Source organism: Aquarana catesbeiana, linkage group LG01, assembly GCF_042186555.1.
Source record: "Aquarana catesbeiana isolate 2022-GZ linkage group LG01, ASM4218655v1, whole genome shotgun sequence".
Classification (NCBI taxonomy): domain Eukaryota; kingdom Metazoa; phylum Chordata; class Amphibia; order Anura; family Ranidae; genus Aquarana; species Aquarana catesbeiana.
Window position 1 is genome coordinate 939,474,895 of NC_133324.1, and position 20,669 is coordinate 939,495,563.

Here is a 20,669-nt window from a genome sequence, read left to right on the forward strand (position 1 = left end):
ATGATAAGATCGCTCAGGCGGTGGAAGATCTGCTTTCCCCCACCATCACAGCCGTAGAATATAGAGCGGTGTCAGCAGGCATAATGCAGCTGTAGAAAGAGCTGGTAGAATACTCACAGAGGCTGACAGAAGCTCAACAGTGTATATCTTCAATAGAAGATGACCAATATAATATGAGCGCAGCCATTGCGAAATACATCCAGGCTCAGCACAAATGCATACAAGGAAATGCTCTTCAATATCTACGCGAGAAAATAAAACACTACACGCTCAATTGCAGTCTTCGATCATCTAACCAAAACCTCCTCCTCATTCCCAAATCCTGCTACAAATCAAAGGGAGAACGAAGATTCGCAGTCCAAGGACCACAGCCATGGAACGCTCTACTGACTTACATCCGCATGGAAGAAAACCATCAGGCCTTCAGGAAAAAACTCAAGACATACCTCTTCTAAGAAGGTGGACAACACAGGATGGATCCAGTGCCTTGAGGTGATTCAACTCGCATTTGCAGCGCTATACAAATCACTCATTCATTCATTCAGCAACATCTGTAGGATCGAATGGAGGACCTGGAGAATCGTTCCAGAAGGAACAATCTGAGGATAATCGGCCTCCCTGAATCCCACAAACATGGCTCACTCCTAGATCTATGCACCTCCCCCCTTCCAGAAGCCCTCGGTATAAATCACTGATGCACCATGGAAAGAGCTCACCGGATTGGGGCCCCTGAAAATGATTGCAAGCACCCAAGACCAATCATAGCAAAATATCTCAACTATGCTGATCGCACAGACATTTTGCAGAGCTTTCGGAAAGCATGCTCCGTGGTGATAGAGGGCCACAAGCTGCTCATTTTCACAGGAATTCCAACCCGTGTGTGCAGAGCTATACAATAGGAGCATCCATTTCACTTTAGCCTACCCTGCAATTCTTCGTCTACAGGCCCCGTATGGGGAACAGCTCACCTTTCAATCTCTGGAAATAATAATCTCACACTTATTGGTGTGCGGGTAAATATATCTTTTGAGCTCCTGCTTTCTAGGAGCCTATAGCCTCTAGGACAGACAAAAAAGACTGAACCTAGAGCTAGCACACAATACCTGTCAGTTGAGATTTGTTGCAGCAAGCCATGTAAGAGAGCGGATACATTTATTGGATGAACCATGTCAGATTCTAAACCATAGCTGGTTCAATGGCTAGATTAATTAGCAGGGGAGAGAGGGGACATCCCTGTCTTGTTCCTTTGTGTAACTGTATGAGGTTGGATTGTACTCCTGCAGGTATTACTGTGGCTGACGGTGCAGAATACAGGTTGTGTATGAAGTGATAGAAGGGGCCTGATATCCCTAACTTTTGCATCACTAAGGATAGCCATTGAAAACTAACATTATCAAAAGCCTTTTCGGCATCTAAGGTAATGATTGCTACATCTTTAAGGGGGTGTTTTGCATATTCGGCTAGGACTTTTCTCAGATTGGATGAGGCTGACTTACCCTTGGTGAAGCCTGACTGTGCATGATGAATAAGAGATGGCATAATATTTGCTAATCGGGAGGCTATTATCGTAGAGAGGATTTCGGAATCTATGTTTAGCAACGAAATTGGGCGGTATGACCCTGGGTTTTTTGGGTCCTTTCCTTTTTTGGCAATCAGTTTTATGCTTGCTTGATGTCCTGTCGGAAGGTATGGTCCTCTGTCCCATATTGATTTGTAGACTGCTAGTAGAGAGGGGGTAATTGTCTCTTTTATTACTTTATAAAATTTGGGTGTGTACCCATCAGGGCCTGGGGCTTTTCCATTTGGCAGGCCGTTAATGGAAACCATGATTTCCTCTTTAGTGATTGGGGTGTTTAAAGTTTTTAATAGATCTGGGTTCATCCGGGGAGGGACGTTGAGTCTAACCATTTGCTTGTTTCGGTGGGATCTATCGATTCTTTGATACCTTGCCCAGGTATCAAATAGATCCTTGACTTCCTGCCAATACTTACAATTTTTTGGGGTGTTCTGCTCATTAAATCGCGTTTGGGCAGTTCGTATTCTGTCTAGATTATTACAACGTTGGCCTCTAGATATTATGTTTGGGTGGTTTTCCTATAGGCTGATACAAAGGATATAATCCTTCCACGCATGAATGATTTGCCTGCCTCTAAGAACAAATTTGGGTTATCTTCATGTGAGCTATTGTTGTGGGCATATTCCGACCAGGCATTGTATAACATTTTTCTTAAACTGTCATTTTGGTTTAAGTGTGCCGGGAAGTGCCATTGTCTATAGACTGGGTGGGTCCGGAGATTATCTAGGGTGACCGAGATAGGGGAATGCTCTGAAATGACCATGTCATGGATAAATGAATCTCTAACATTGTGGAGAGGGGGGTGCAGAGGAAGTAGTCAAGTCTGGCAAAAGAGTTATGGACTGGAGAGAAGAAGGTGAACTCTTTATCCAGGGGATGGTGTATTCTCCATGTATCTATCAATTGAAGGGCATTCACCATGTGGTAGAAGTGGGTGATCTGGTCCCGTGTAGTTGATCTTGGTCTATAGTGGGGATCAGACCTATCTTCATTATTGTTAATGACTGAATTAAAATCACCCCCATGAGATTGGGAAAGCTGGTCTTGTTCGCAGGTGGGATGTTAGGTCGATAAAGTAGGATTTGTCCAGAGAATTAGGGGCATAGATATTAGTTATCCTTACTTCTCTTGTCGGGAATTTGAGGTGAATAGAAACTAACCTGCCATCCTCATCTTTGACACTAAATCGTATGTTAATTTTTTGTGTAAAAGTATAAATGTACCTGCCTTGCGACCCTTGGATGCTGAACCTATCACTTTTCCTACCCATAGCTTCTTCATTCGGAAGAAGTTGCTCTCTGCCAGGTATGTCTCCTGGAGCAATGCTATGTCTGATTTTAATTCTTTTTAGATGTCTGAGGATCTTCATTCTTTTTGTCAGGGAACGCAGCCCCTTAACATTCCAGGATGTTATTTGTAGAGTATTCATGGATCAGGTAAGGGTAAAATAGTGTATGAGGTTGTATGTGGAGTTTACCTGTGTTAAATGACCGATGATGACAGATTAACACTGAGAAACAAAAAATTTTGAGACTTCACTTTTTTCCGTATGCATTTTCACCACCGGTTGAACCGCTAGCTCGCAGGCCAGAAAGATGTAAGAGTGAGATTATGCGCTACTCCACTGATGAAGTGGTAGATTAAGGAGTGGCCATCCGCGTTTCCTTGGCTTGTCAATTCCCTTAGTGGGTAGAACAAGTGGTGAAGGTGCATATAACCTCTCCTGTGGGAAGAAACATTGTAAGGTCTGGTAGCAGAAACAATAACTGAGAACAGATCATACATTGATGAAACAGCACATGTATTTATTAAATAACCTTATAAAACTCAACTGACAGGTATTGTGTGCTAGCTCTAGGTTCAGTCTTTTTTGTCTGTCCTAGAGGCTATAGGCTCCTAGAAAGCAGGAGCTCAAAAGATATATTTACCCGCACACCAATGAGTGTGAGGCTCCTGTCAGAGGGCAAGTTCAGCGATGATCAGGCTGGTCAATTGAAGAGATGGTCTTTAGACGTTTTGGGGGGGTCCTTCCTGGAGCTCCTTTGCTCTCTAGGCCCATGTTTGACTTTGTCTGCGTAGGTTTCAGATGTGGTTTGTCTGGGAGAAAGTGAGCGCAGAAAGGCGTTCGCCTTTTCCGGAGATTGAAAGGTGAGCTGTTCCCCATATGGGGCTTGTAGACGAAGATTTGCAGGGTAGGCTAAAGTGAAACGGATGCTCCTATTGTATAGCTCTGCACACACGGGTTGGAATTCCCGCGAAAATTAGCAGCTTGTGACCCTATCAAACAGTGGTGGCTGGTGCTCCATTTTTTTAGGGGGGGGCAAACAAAATCTCAAACACCCCCCCGGTCACTCGCCCGTGATGGGGCCGACAGACAGATATAGATATATAGATAGACAGACAGATAGACATAGATAGATAGACAGACAGACAGACATAAATAGATAGACAGATAAACAGACATAGATAGACAGTTATAGATAGACAGACATAGATAGGTAGACAGATAAACAGACATAGATAGACAGACAGACAGACAGACATAGATAGGTAGACAGACAGACAGACAGACAGACAGACAGACAGACAGACAGACAGACAATGGTTTGTAGCAAGAGATATACAAATAAACCGCCCCTGAATCTCTCTTACTCCACTGCGCCAAAGAAAAGTGCAAAGTTATATAAAAGATGTGTAATTGAATACGAAATATGTGTACATACACAGTGTACAGTGAAAAAAGCTGCCACTTAAATAAATACGTAAACTGATCAGAATCCCAAAACTATACCTCTCACACGTGTACAGATAGAGATAGCGGCGCTAATATAAATTGTGTAAAATAATGGGTCAGAGCAGCATAATGCCTATGACCCTCTACTTATGCATAAAAATATTAATAATAATAGTGTCATGAAAAATATTAATTTTATCATGAAAAGAAATTTCTTTAACACCCAGTGAAAAGTGTCACTATAAATAATAAATTACAAGAAATGAATGATCAAATTCAACAGTTGTTTTTCAATCTTCTTGTGTGAAAAATCTTCCACTCTTCCACCACACCACCGTGATAGTGACACCACTCCCTCTGAAGAGCGCACTCACCAGATTGTATAGCCTCCCACTCTCGTGTTTGGCAAAACAGCACTTGAACCACACCTGGGTTGCATGTGATGAACCGTGACTCCAATCAAGCCAGCTCCATATGTGAAAAAATGAATAAAGTGCTCCACATAGCGTGATACCATTTTGACAGATTTATTAAAATCACTTCAAACACACTTCAATGGTTACACTCACTTTTAAACTGAAACATAAAAGCCTTTAAAAAAAATCCACAGCACCACGGTCACAGCGGACCTGAAGTGTAAACTGGTGTATCTCTCACCCGACCTTCTAAGGCCCAGCCATCCGATCGGTGTAGTCCTCCTCAGACAGCGGCATCTAATGTCAGTGCGATGGAATGCCATGTAACCATGCCCAAGACATGTTTCGTCAAAAAGACTTCTTCAAATGGGATTGGCTACACGGATGGTTCATCAATCCTTATATACTATCTATGATCAGTCATGTGATCACCATCCGTCATGTGATCACCATCAGTCATGTGACCTCCTGCTCTGCACATGCTCACACTTCATGTTGTAGTGATCTAATATATTAATTAATACTGGGTGATATGATGTAGAGTGGGTATGATAATCAATTAGTGGTTATTATAAGGATGATGATGTAAGTACTCTTCCGCAGCAACCCAATTCTTCCAGAGAGATGCACTTTATTGACTTCCAACACAGAACAAAGTCCAAAGTCCACAGATGACAAAGAAATCCGACAGAGGAAATATAATTCAGAGACCCATATTATTCAGTCTTCCCAGCCATGCACAGACAAGCCTCCCCTACACACAGACAAGCCTAACTCACCCATACACAGATGAGCCTTACTCCCACACTAAATGCCAGCTTGAATGTCCTCTATGAAATACTAGTCCACTAGGAGGGAGTTTCTGCTAGGTCAACCCAAAATACTCTTTGATCTTATTGTTACCCCGTCAAGTCTAATTACCATCAATAAATACTTCTACTATGGTCCTTTAAACAATGTACCCTTTGAAATGTTCAATTAGGTTTCCAGACCATACCTCACCTCACACACCTAGGTAGACTTGCATATGATTAACACATCAAAGAGTCTTCAGCTGTTCCCTTGCTATGTTAAAATTCAGTTGGACAATGCAACTGAATTTCTGGTCAGCATGGTACTCCAATACAATATTATACATAAATTGGCCAACATATTACAACATATACCCCCACTTGGGTCGGTTCTAACAACTAGAACTGACCCATAAATCAAACAACAAAAAATATCATTACGATTTAAGGTACTGGATGCTTTACAATGGCTCATATAAAATATGAAGTTGAAACTGGTTACATCTCTCTTCGCCAGCCTCTAAAATATCCCCATGAAACAGTTATTAGATAATATAACTTTTAGACCATGACTGGAAAAGGATTTGGTAAACGTCAGTGGCCCATATAGCTGTTAGGCCTTATTATATCACATCAAGATCTTGAATATTGCGCAAAGACGAGCTGATGTCACAGTCCATTCTTCGGTCTGACTTCATCACATCTCTCACCATCTCACTGAAAGTAAACTTGGTATGCTCTGGGAACTCCAATCCACATAAGTCCAGGATTTTTTCCATCTCCAGGCTCAAGCTTTCCATTTTTAAAGATACTTTTACGCAAACACTCTACTTTCATCTTTACAGTAAGAAGAGCTATCAATGTACCAGCACTCACTTTCAAGGTCAAAAAGTTTGGATATGGCAGTAAGAACTGTGCTTCAAACTATTTTCTTGCACTTGACATTCATGAGTCCATCTTGCAAGCATTTTACAATTCACATCTGCTTCTTTCCATTTCCACAATTTGAACAAAGATGACCGGGTTGTGTACCTGTCAAGTACCAGAATTTGTTGATTGCCAGCCACAATTTGCTTTTGTAATTTGCTGTAGGCCGACCCCCCATTGTCTTCAATAAAGCAGTTACTTGGATCATTCAGTGCATAATTACACTTGAATGGTATACCAACATATACATATACCCCCACACGATGGTTCAGATAGAGTCAGCTTCACATCAGTGTTTATCAGATCTTCTGTCCAGACAAAGCGGCAGTGGAAATTCTTGCCAGTATCTTCACCATGAAAGGTAGAAAGATCTCTTTCATCCATATATGTCATAGCCTTTAGCATATTATAAACAACTGAATCAACAAAGTTTCAAATCATGACTAGAGTGATGAATTTCACTCACCCCTCTTATAAATTTATGAAAACCACCCAACATACTAAAATTTATGCTATGCCAAGCCATTGTGCAGCATCTCACCTTAGATGTCAAATATATTGATCAATACGCATTATGTAATATGTACAGATGTTATGAAAATTATTTTAGGTTAAAATGCTTCTCTTTGGTTTTAAGATAAAGTTCAAGAAATAAAACAAAGAAAATAAAAAAATGAAAAGCAAAATATATCAGGAAAAGGGAGAAAAATCAAAAATTAGGGCGTTGAAGAAAAAAAGAAAAAAAAAAAGGTCCATTGCTTGATGAATATTGAGAGTCCATGAATTTTTTATAATTCCTTGTATAGCGATATATTTGTTTATTCAGCGTTTCTCCTCCACTAGCCAGCAATTTCAGACTGTGCTTCTGCTATTCACCGTCATTTAAATTTCAATATCTGAAAGACAAAAAAACTCTCCAACAAAACTAATTAGCAAGGTCCTTAAACATTGTTTGAAGTTAAAACAAAACACTATTTACACGTTTACAGTTTGGAGCTAATTCACCCCCACTGCTAGACAAGTGTCATCTGCATTCAAAGACAGATCTGGAGAATGTACATCTTGTACATTCATGACACCCTGTCCCCCCTTCAACTGCTCTAATAATTTATCACGTTCCCCTCTCATCTTGTCATACTCAATTTTCAGGTGGTCATATTTCTGTTTTAACTGAGAAAACGGTATCCAAGTCTTGGACCTTTTCTTATTATTATTTTGTTCAGCTCTGTTTTTCATATTAATATCACCTATGTTTGACCCGATGTCTCCTCTCAGGGTGTTATCATAGGATATTATCTTCTGATCTTTATGTTCAGTATTTGTCCTAAACAATGTGGCTAAATCAATTTTGACAGCCTGCTCATTTGACTTTCTCCATAAATGGTCTGCTCTCAACAATATGTCTTTTAAATCATGAGGATTTGGGGTAACTAATAAAATATTTTGTTTGATATCTTCATGCAAAGCATCTAGAAACATACTCATATGTATCAAGCCCCCACGCTCAAATGCAAGATTATTACCGACCAATAATTCCATAATAGTTGCTATCCTGTGTGACAATTCATAGGGAGATTCATTTTGCATTTGTTGGATCTTCCCATGAATAGTAACATCAGAACGTACACCATACAAAACACATAATAATTCCAGTAATATGTCCCTTGTCCTCAGAGGCTGAATACAGATTTGTTTAATTCTCATCCAAATACCACTTCCTACAGAATGTTGTATGACTCTTTCTAAGTCAGATAGGTTGAGATTGTACATATCTCTGACTAGCTGCACGTCACAAAACCATTTTAAAAATCTGTTTAAATCATGGTATGGAACCATTCCTATTTCTTTAAGAATTGCGTCTAATAATTTTGGTTTCAATGGCTTCATTACAAGCTGAACTTCACCTGTATTATTATTATTGTTGTAAACTGTGGTAGTCACAGTGGGGGCAGCTGGTAATGAATTATCAGATTTAATATGAGGTTCTGTTTTCTGCAGATTGCTGAATCCAAGATTTGATGCATATCTGCATTCCTGAGATCTCTTCTCTAATTCCATAATTCTTAATTTTAATCTCTCATTTTCCTCTGATAATTCATCACAATGTTTAGATTTCTCAAGTAAAGCTTCTCCAATCGTAACCGCATGCAATTTTAAATTTACTGTCTCGGTGTCTGATTGGTTTTGTAACCTCTCACAAACATTGTTGCTATTATCAACTGCCTTCTGTAACTGGGTAATTTCCTCAACCTTACCATTCAAAGAACTTTCCATTGTTAGACAGCAAGATAATAAGCCCTGTATAATACAACCTTTTCTTTTACTTTCTGAAATTTTGCTATCAAAAACATTTTTCTCTAAAAATTCCTTCATTATCGTCCACGTCTGCTTATATTTTTCTGGAATTTCATAAGGACCGCCATGGCGCTTAATACATTTTACTACCCATCTGTTAACTTTATCAGAACTGACACTAGCTTCACACTGAGTAAGCATTTTGACTATATTACTAATAATTAAAAAAAAGAAAATATTTTACTCACCGCATTAGTTACTCCTTTGGCTTCCACTTCAGGTCTTCTGGTACACGACACAGTCCTTTTTTTGTTGTTGTTTCCGGTCTCCAGAGAATAATTCTGGGGTTCCCAACTTGTTTAAATTTGTAGATCAGACTCTCTTATGTCACAACCAGACATTCCAGACATTAGAGTCACAGCACAGCTCTTGGTTCTTCATCAGACTTCTGTCCACCTCACAGGATTGTTGTCACCACCGACTTCTGTTACTAAGTCCGAAAATGCTCTTCTGGTCACATGAACGGCACCAGTGTAGTGATCTAATATATTAATTAATACTGGGTGATATGATGTAGAGTGGGTATGATAATCAATTAGTGGTTATTATAAGGATGATGATGTAAGTACTCTTCCGCAGCAACCCAATTCTTCCAGAGAGATGCACTTTATTGACTTCCAACACAGAACAAAGTCCAAAGTCCACAGATGACAAAGAAATCCGACAGAGGAAATATAATTCAGAGACCCATATTATTCAGTCTTCCCAGCCATGCACAGACAAGCCTCCCCTACACACAGACAAGCCTAACTCACCCATACACAGATGAGCCTTACTCCCACACTAAATGCCAGCTTGAATGTCCTCTATGAAATACTAGTCCACTAGGAGGGAGTTTCTGCTAGGTCAACCCAAAATACTCTTTGATCTTATTGTTACCCCGTCAAGTCTAATTACCATCAATAAATACTTCTACTATGGTCCTTTAAACAATGTACCCTTTGAAATGTTCAATTAGGTTTCCAGACCATACCTCACCTCACACACCTAGGTAGACTTGCATATGATTAACACATCAAAGAGTCTTCAGCTGTTCCCTTGCTATGTTAAAATTCAGTTGGACAATGCAACTGAATTTCTGGTCAGCATGGTACTCCAATACAATATTATACATAAATTGGCCAACATATTACAACACATGTCCCCCTGACCGTGAAGCACAGGTACAAAGACTGAATGCATTAGCGGATCCCAAACATTTTTACGGTGTGTAGTCAGAATGCTGCGTCCAGCATTACCATATATGACATATGACATATCCTAACTTATAATCCACCCCTAGTTACAGTGCTAATGTGGAAAAGTAACCAATAAAAATGAATATTAATAAATTAAAATGAACATTTCAACAGGAGATAATGAATTTGTCTAGTTTAACTACTTCCATACAGGGCATTTTCACCCCCTTCCTGCCCAAGCCAATTTTCAGCTTTCAGCGCTGTCGCACTTTGAATAACAATTGCGCTGTCATACTACACTGTACCCAAATGAAATTTTTATCATTTTTTACCCACTAATAGAGCTTTCTTTCGGTGGTATTTGATCACCCCTGCAGTTTTTATTTCTTGTGCTATAAACAAAACAAGAGTGACAAGTTTGAAAAAACACAATATTTTTTACTTTTTGCTATAATAAGTATCCAAATTTTTTTTTTTTTAAACCAATTTTTTCCTCATTTTAGGCCGATACGTATTCTTCTACATATTTTTGGTAAAAAATATCGCAATAAGCGTATATTTATTGGTTTGCGCAAAAGTTATAGCGTCTACAAAATAAGGGGATAGATTTATAGCATTTTTATTATTATTTTTGTTTTACTAGTAATGGCGGTGAACTGCGATTTTTATTGTGACTGCGATATTGCGGCGGACACTTCGGACAATTTTGACACATTTTTGGGACCATTCACATTTATACAGCGATCCGTGCTATAAAAATGCATTGATTACTGTATAAATGTGACTGGCAATGAAGGGGTTAACCAGGAGGGGGCGCTGTAGGGGTTAATGGGTTGCTAGGGAGTGATTCTAACTGTGTGGGGAGGGGATTCACAAAGGGAGGAGACCGATTGGTGTTCCTATGTACAAGGAACACACCATCGGTATCCTCCTATCTGACAGGACATAGATCTGTGTGTTTACACACACAGATCCACGGTTCTGCTCGGTTACCGGGCAATCGCGGGTGCCCGGCAGACATCGCGGCCGCCGGGCACGCGCACCGGGACCCAAGCGATGTGGCGGGCGCGCGCACCCCCTGGGCTGCCTGGAAGGATGCGCCGTCATATGACGGCGGCCCAGGATAACAGCTGCACCGTCCCGCCGTCATATGACGGCGGGCGCGCAGCAAGTGGTTAAAATACAAGCTATATATATTAGTCATGATACTATCATATGATCCTGTTGCTTGCTGTGCTTGCTGTGGATTTTTTTTTTAAGGCTTTTATGTTTCAGTTTAAAAGTGAGTGTAACCATTGAAGTGTGTTTGAAGTGATTTTAATAAATCTGTCAAAATGGTATCACGCTATGTGGAGCACTTTATTCATTTTTTCACATATGGAGCTGGCTTGATTGGAGTCACGGTTCATTACATGCAACCCAGGTGTGGTTCAATTGCTGTTTTGCCGAACACAAGAGTGGAAGGCTATACAATCTGGTGAGTGCGCTCTTCAGAGGAAGTGGTGTCACTATCACGGTGGTGTGGTGGAAGAGTGGAAGATTTTTCACACAAGAAGATTGAAAAACAACTGTTGAACTTGATTATTCATTTCTTGTAATTTTTTTATTTATAGTAACACTTTTCACTGGGTGTTAAAGAAATTTCTTTTCATGATAAAATTAATATTTTTCATGACACTATTATTATTAATATTTTTATGCATAAGTAGAGGGTCATAGGCATTATGCTGCTCTGACCCATTATTTTACACAATTTATATTAGCGCTGCTATCTCTATCTGTACACGGGTGAGAGGTATAGTTTTGGGATTCTGATGTTTACGTATTTATTTAAGTGGCAGCTTTTTACACTGTACACATATGTACACACATTTTGTATTCAATTACACATCTTTTATATAGCTTTGCACTTTTCTTTGGCGCAGTGGAGTAAGAGAGATTCAGGGGCGGTTTATTTGTATATCTCTTGCTACAAACCATTGTCTATTTTTTTACCACCTGCAGCCTTGGATGCCATTAATTGTCTGTCTAACAGATGGATAATCCCAGAAGATATCTTCTCCGCTAATCAGATAATTACTGATGGCGTGGAAGATGTCCCGGGATCTCTAAAGAATTTGGAAAATCTTTTGGAGAAACAAATTAAAACTTGGTGGGAGGTTTTCATGTTTGAGGTGGTTTTATTCATTGACCACTGATGATATATTATTATTATTTCCCTTTTTTTAGACTCGCCTGCAGTCATCCATATTTTTTATTAATAGGATCAGATTGTGTTTCAGTCATTGTTTGTCCTATGCAGCTGTATGATAGTATCATGACTAATATATATAGCTTGTATTTTAAACTAGACAAATTCATTATCTCCTGTTGAAATGTTCATTTTAATTTATTAATATTCATTTTTATTGGTTACTTTTCCACATTAGCACTGTAACTAGTGGTGGATTATAAGTTAGGATATGTCATATGTCATATATGGTAATGCTGGACGCAGCATTCTGACTACACACCGTAAAAATGTTTGGGATCCACTAATGCATTCAGTCTTTGTACCTGTGCTTCATTAAAGAGTTTTATTAGAAGGTTAATGAAGCTTAACAAACAATGCCATTTATCAAAAGAGATCAACCATACATGTTCAGTACATCCAATAAACAGTGTATACATCGGTTATCATCTGTATGAAGGTATTGAGCAGAATTTTTAAGTTATAGCCACCTACTCGTGAGCTATAGCAGCAAACGGAGATCCTGAAGATCAAAACTTTCTATTACTGTTGTTGTAATGGACTGTTGGATCAATTAAAACATTTCAGGCGGTAAACCTAGCCAACTATTAGCATTGACTTTAGTGGAGTTAACATCATTTCAGTGTTTATCAGGACAAAAAATAGAAATGATAGACAAAGGAAAAAGTGAAGAGTAAAGAGATGAGTAAGGAGAAAGAGGAGCTAATAGAGTAGGGCCTTCCTGTAAGGAAGTGGCGTCCCCATCTCCCCGGTCCCCCGTGCGCCTATTTATCGCACGTGGAGCTGCGAAGAGTTCCCATATCCAGAGACATATTAAATATTCAGTAATTGTTCATAAGCCACAGAATACTTAAAGATTAACCAAGGTGTCCATGTTTTGTGATATCTTTCTGTGCTATCTGTGGATTGGGCAAGTAAATCTTCCATATGACAGATCTCGGAGACTTTCTGAAGCCACTCCTTGATCAAAGGAGCCTGTGTGCTTTTCCACCGTAGTGGAATCAGTGCCTTAGCAGTGTTTAAGAGGTGCTTCGTTAAGGATTTTTTATATCTCTTGTAAGGAAAGTTCGAGATGTGGAGTAGGCAGCACGCTGCATCCAGATTAATCTTGGTCTCCGTTATCTGTCGTATGATATCCCTCACTTTCGTCCAATAAGTTTCAAGAATTGGGCATTGCCACCAGATATGTAAGAGAGTGCCTGACTCTCTATTACATCGCCAACATCTGTCTGAGGCCTCAGGGAACCATTTTTTGATTTTATGTGGGGTGGCGTACCAGTGAGTCAGAAGTTTATATGCTGTCTCCTGTGTTTTTGTGCTAATGGAACATTTATGTGCCAAAGTACAAGCCGTCAGCCATTGATTATCTGTTATATCCCTCTGCAAGGCACTAGACCATTCTACTCTAAATCTATCGTCTGTAGTTGAATTAGGGTTTTGTAGCCATGAGTAGGCAGCCGAGGTAGTTTTGGAAAAGTCATCTCCTCTGTGGCACACTGTCTCTAATTGAGTCATAGGTCTCTGAAAGTGAGATAGTTTGGTCTTGTCCATGACGAAGCTATGTATCTGGAAATATGACCACCTGGACAGGTGAGGAATACCCGTCTCTTCCTTCATCTCTGAATAGTTTTTGATTTTACCATTCCTAAAGCAGTCTCCTGCAGTCAGTAGTTTTGATAATTCTGGGGCTTGGAAGTTCTTGCCTGTCAGACCTGGAGCAAAATCTGGATTGTTTTGGATTGGAGTCAGTGGGCTCAATTGTGTCGTTAAATCATATTTTTTAACCACCATCGGGAAGGCCTTCATGGTAGCCCCCGTCAGTGGGTGTTTCTGTATGGACTCGTGGAGTTTTCCCCAGGGAATCCAAGGGGAGAACCTGAGTCCGCTCGAAGTCAATGACCCCTCCAAAAGGACCCAGTCTTTTGAATTTCCATGACAGTTCCAATCAATCACTCTGGTAAAGTGTGAAGCTAAATAGTAGTTGTGGAAGTGGGGTAGGCCCATGCCCCCTCGTTCCTTGGTTCTGGCTAGTAAGGAAAATTTGATTCTAGGCCGTCTATGTCACCAAAGAAAGCGTGTGAGGGTGGATTGTAATTTCTTAAAAAAGTGTAGTGGGACTCCAACTGGCAATGATCTTAACAAATATAATAGTCTCGGAAGGATGACCATTTTAAGGACAGCCGCCCTTCTGAACCAAGAGAAGAATTTAGAGTTCCAACTCTGTAAGTCCGAGGCAATGTCTGCCAGCAATGGTGGAAAATTCTTTTCAAAAGTTTTCGAGAGTTTCGAAGGTATCCAAACCCCCAGATATTTGAGTTCACTTGTTACCCAGCGGAACGTACAGTTCCCCTGTGTTTTAGCTAGCAAATCCTCTGATAGCGAAACATTCATTGCCTCGGACTTAGAGTAGTTGATTTTGAGGTTCGATATGTAGCCATAGTGCTTGAATTCCACCATCAAATTTGGTATTGTGATATGTGGTTTAGTTAAAAAAAACAAAAGGTCATCCGCATATGCGGCTGTTTTGTAGGTTTTGTTGGCTACTTCAAAGCCTGAGATTGATTCCTTCTTATTAATTTTTCTAATAAACGGTTCCAGTGAGAGGATAAACAACAACGGTGACAAGGGGCAGCCTTGTCTGGTCCCATTTGAGATTTTAACCTTGTCTGATAATATGCCATTGATCCTTATCCTAGCACAAGGGTTCTGGTAGAGGGCTGCAATCCATGTCATCATGTGCGTTCCCAGTCCCACATGACGACACACCTCCAGCATGTAATCCCAGGAGACCCGATCGAAGGCCTTCTCCGCGTCCGTGGACAGGAGAAGGCCCTCGATGCCCTGCGTCCCCGCCGCATGTGTCAAAAGTAGAGCCTTTATAATGTTTTCCCTTGCCTCTCTTCCTGGCATAAAGCCTACCTGATCCTGTCCAATTATGGACGCGAGGAGCGGTATTAGTCTATTGGCAAGTATCTTAGTTAGTATTTTGAGGTCCAAATTTAGTAACGAGATAGGTCGATAACTCGGGCACTCTGCAGGGTCTTTCCCAGCTTTATGTATCACTGTTATGTGGGCTGTCAAAAAGTCAGGGGGTACTTGTCTGGGCGAGGAGAGGGAATTTAGGGCTCTTGCTAATGGGTTAGTCAAAATGTCACCAAAGGTCTTGTAGTAAACAGATGTGTAGCCATCCGGCCCTGGGCTCTTTCCTGATTTAAGTCCCTTAATAGCACCCTGTATTTCAGTCAGTGTAATCTGTTCTTCCAGGGGAGTCGTCTCTGCTGTCTCTAATCGTGGCAAACCACTCTCAACTAGATATTCTTGTATGGCCTGTATTCTATCAGTTAGTATCGCAGGGGGTCTGTTTTGTCTCGGTAAGTTATAGAGTTTTGAATAATAGTTATGGAACTGTGACGCTATAGCTTCAGAAGTAACTTCCATGGTCCCCTCCGGTGACCTAATCCCCGCTATCGTATTGGTAGCGTAAGCCTCTCTCAAGGCTCTAGCCAAAAATCGGCCGGTCTTGTCCCCTGACTCATAGTATACCCTTTTTTAAAAAATAGGGATCTTCGTGTTTTGGTGAGTAGCAATTCTTGCAACTTTTTCCTGGCTTCAAGCAGTTCAGTGGCTGTCTGTATGGCTAGAGATTGTTTGTGTAAGGCTTCTAGGGAATGTATCTTATTAGTTAAGTCTCTCAATTCTTTTTTCTGCTGTTTCTTGCGTTGAGCCCCCAACCTAATTAGTTCCCCTCTAATCGTGCATTTATGTGCCTCCCAAATCATCATCGGATCCATATCCGGTGTGTTATTATGAGTAAAAAAGTCAGATATAGCTTCACGAATGCGGGGGAGTGATTCAGGGTCCGTTAGCAAGGAGGAGTTTAATCTCCAAGTGTTTGTCTTGGGTGTATTGTGCATTAGGTCAACTACTAGAGAGGTGGGCGCATGGTCAGAGATCGTCTGAATGCCAATGTGTGCCCCCTTCACCATCTGCAAGTCCCTCTGGGATATGAATATGTGGTCAATGCGGGAGTATCTATCATGTGGAATCGAGTGGAACGTAAAATCTCGGGTGTTTGGGTGGAGAAATCTCCAAGTGTCTACCAATTGTAGGGAGTTTAGGTGTTTTTTGATTGTTTTGAGAGCTCTGTACCTTATGCAAGACTTTCCAGTGGAAGAGTCTATAGTTGGGTTTAGTGGGACGTTAAAGTCTCCCCCCATGATCAGTGTTCCCTCTGCAAAGCCCTTTAATTCATGTGAGATCTTCTGGCAAAAGGTGACCTGGGACACATTCGGGAAGTACACATTGGCCAGCGTCACAGTTTTGTTTCCATATGTGCCCTTAATGAAAACGTAGCGACCCTCTGGATCTGTCAGTCGGTCGATAAGGCAAAAGGGATTGTCTTTCCTAAGAAGGATGGTCACCCCTTTAGTTTTTGCTAGGTCATTAGTTGCGTGGTATGCCCTATTAAAGTAAGCATTGGTAAGTCTGGGGATTTGATTGGTGCGGAAGTGGGTTTCCTGTAAAAAAACAAACTGAGGCCTACCTTTCTTCAGCTCCCTGAGAAGTGAGATCCGTTTCTCCGGGAAATTCAAACCCTTAACATTATGGGAAATCACCATAGGCCCTTCTCCCAGTGATGAGTACGCCATTATTGTAAAGTAAGATTTAAAGCGGCTTGTCAGGCTTATTCTGTGGGGACAAAAAAAGGGTTACTTACTGTATGCGCACCTGGTCAGGGGGCCGAGGAGATGGGGAACAAAAAGATCAGAAATGAAAAGAAAGGTAGAGTATAGTAGAGAAAATTGAAAGAAGTGGATTCAATAAAGAGAGGATAGTGAATCCTATTTCAATGGAGATAATTTTCAAATAAATATACTTTAGATGTGAAACAACTTTTCTAAAGCAATTGGGTAGTACACCTGGGTGGAGAAATCTCCGGCCCACGTGTACTTTGTGGGTTCGTGGGTGGTTCACCACCAAGGTGAGGAAGTCACACCTAGTAGTATCGTGAACAGGAGCAAGTCCTGATCACCAGACTCTAGTAATCTATGCGGTCAGTAGATTAACTCAGAGAAAACTAAAAAAAAAAAAAAAAACAAAGACAGTGTGACTTGTAAAATGTAAACCACTCAATTCGGAACTAAGTGAAAAAGAACGACACAGCCTGTGAAGAATAGGCAAACAAAACGTAAAGACATATGAAATTAATGTCTTGTAGGAGCAACCCTAAATTGACAAAATGAGAAAGCAAAAAAAAAAAAAAGAAAATGTTTTGAAAACCAGTACAGCTTCCCTGGAGTCTGAATGAGGTATCTTGTTTCGGATCCATCTCCTTCTCCCACACCAGTTCCACACTGAAGTCTCTCGCTTGCTGAGGCCTATATTAGAGGGGTTCTACTGTTGTCAGTCCTCTTGTGACAGATCAATTTTTTAAAGCATCGTCCAGTCAGATGTTAGCCATTTGAGAGGATTTTTCATCTCTGCTACAACTCTGTGTCTAGTGGTGTGGGGGAGTGAAAGGTAAGGTACCATCCTCCAGGATTGAAATCCAACTGCGTCACTCCACAACTTGAGAGCCGTGAGGCATTTGTCTGCTGTTAGGTGTCCCTGAATGGTGGCCGCCTCCACGTCCATGTTTCATGCGCTTAGAGAACTGCTTCTCCGGAGTGGAGGAAGGTGATGAGTGAGGGCTTCTAGTGGGTGGTGGGAGAGCAAACTCCTGGTACCAGTCCGGCAATTCCACTCTGTCCATGCCAAGACCTGCACAAAAGTCCGGTAAATCAGCTGGAGAGCGTAGAATATGTTGTTTTCCGGCCAGAGTCACCACCAATGCAAAGGGAAAGTGCCATGTGTAGCGCAGATCCAGCTCCCGAAGTTTGTCCAGCAGGGGTCGCAAGGCTCTGCGGTTTCGCAGAGTGATTTGGGAAAGGTCATGAAACAGCATTATGTGTTCACCATTAAATACAATTTGGTCATTTCTGCGGGCCTTTCTCATAATTTCCTCTTTTAGTGGGTAGCTCTGGAGGCAGCAAATGATGTCCCTGGGAGGAGCTGTATCCGGACCCCTTGCTCTAAGAGCTCTGTGCGCCCTCACAAACTCTATGGCCATGTCTTCTTGTCTCTCTAAAAGAGAGTTGAATACACGCTGCAGCGCCGGTATTATCTGGTCTGGGTCCACCGTCTCAGGGATCCCCCTCACCCTTATGTTGTTCCTCCTCCCGCGGTTATCAAGGTCCTCTAAATGCCTGTTCATTTCAATAAACTGTTCAGCATGAGAATCCACCACCCTTTCCAGCTTATGTATGGCCTTATCCCTGCGCTTGCCTGCGGCTTCCACATGCTCCATCTTATCAGACAATGAAAGAAGGTTGGATTTCAGGTCTGTGATGGCGGCCGAAAATGTGGACTTAATGTCCGCAGCAAATCCGGTCATGTCTGCATATGTGAGGGGCTTGTTGGAGCGATTACGACCCCTACCTGAGTCCTTCTGTGTGGATTGGGAGTCCTCACTGAAGTCCTCCTCATCATTCGGCGCCCGCGCCATTTTGGGGCCTGTACCGCTGCCTCGTGGAGACGGCTGTGCCTTTAGAAGTTCTGCAATACTTCTAGCAGCGGCAACCGCTGCTGAGTTGCGGCGTGATCTGGAGTGCGGTGTCTGCTGAGTCAGCTTGCCCATCTCCCGGTCTGTGCTCTCGGGTTGTCCGGCTTTAGGCTGTGTCGTTGCCGGAGCTCCTCTAGCACACGTCCATCTTGGTCGCTCGCCAAGCCACGCCCCTTGTACCTGTGCTTCACAGTCAGGGGAACATGAAGTGTGAGCATGTGCAGAGCAGGAGGTCACATGACTGATGGTGATCACATGACTGATGGTGATCACATGACTGATCATAGATAGTATAAAAGGATTGATGAACCATCCGTGTAGCCAATCCCATTTGAAGAAGTCTTTTTGACGAAGCATGTCTTGGGCATGGTTACACGGCATTCCATCGCACTGACATTAGATCCTGCTGTCTGAGGAGTACTACACTACTACACCGATCGGATGGCTGGGCCTTAGAAGGTTGGGTGAGAGATACACCAGTTTACACTTCAGGTCCGCTGTGACCGCGGTGCACTGTTGGATCACTGATCCTGTTGCTTGCTGTGGATTTTTTTTAAAGGCTTTTATGTTTCAGTTTAAAAGTGAGTGTAACCATTGAAGTGTGTTTGAAGTGATTTTAATAAATCTGTCAAAATGGTATCACTCTATGTGGAGCACTTTATTCATTTTTTCACATATGGAGCTGGCTTGATTGGAGTCACGGTTCATCACATGCAACCCAGGTGTGGTTCAATTGCTGTTTTGCCGAACACGAGAGTGGGAGGCTATACAATCTGGTGAGTGCGCTCTTCAGAGGGAGTGGTGTCACTATCACGGTGGTGTGGTGGAAGAGTGGAAGATTTTTCACACAAGAAGATTGAAAAACAACTGTTGAACTTGAAAATACAGTGAAAGTAAGGATTCTTTCAAGAGACTTGGGATTTTTGGGGGGAGATGATACGTCTATTAACAGTAGGTATCAACAAAAAAGATGATTAAAATATTATTTTTATTAAATATAATATATATATATTTATATTTATATATATATATATATATATATATATATATATATATATATATATAATAATACAAATAATATTTTAATCATCTTTTTTGTTGATACCTACTGTAAATAGACGTATCATCTCCCCCCAAAAATCCCAAGTCTCTTGAAAGAATCCTTACTTTCACTGTATTTTGAAGTTATATAGGGATTGGGAGATTCGTCTTAGTGCCTGTGTATGTCCACAGTTGCTCACCACTTCCTTTAACTGTTGAACTTGATCATTCATTTCTTGTAATTTATTATTTATAGTGACACTTTTCACTGGGTGTTAAAGAAATTTCTTTTCATGATAAAATTAATATTTTTCATGACACTATTATTATTAATATTTTCATGCATAAGTAGAGGGTCATAGGCATTATGCTGCTCTGACCCATTATTTTACACAATTTATATTAGCGCCGCTATCTCTATCTGTACACGGGTGAGAGGTATAGTTTTGGGATTCTGATAGATAGATAGATAGATAGATAGATAGATAGATAGATAGATAGATAGATAGATAGACAGTTATATAGGTGGATATACAGATAGATATACAGTTATATAGATGAATATACAGATAGATATACAGTTATATAGATGGATATACAGATAGATATACAGTTATATAGATGGATATACAGATAGATACTTAGATACAGAGAGATATGCAGTTATACAGATACGAGAGAGAGAGAGAGAGAGAGAGAGAGAGAGAGAGAGAGAGAGAGAGAGAGATGAGAGAATGTACAGCATGACTGTTGGACGCAGTGCTGAGAGCCCCCATGATATACACATACAGGAAATGTG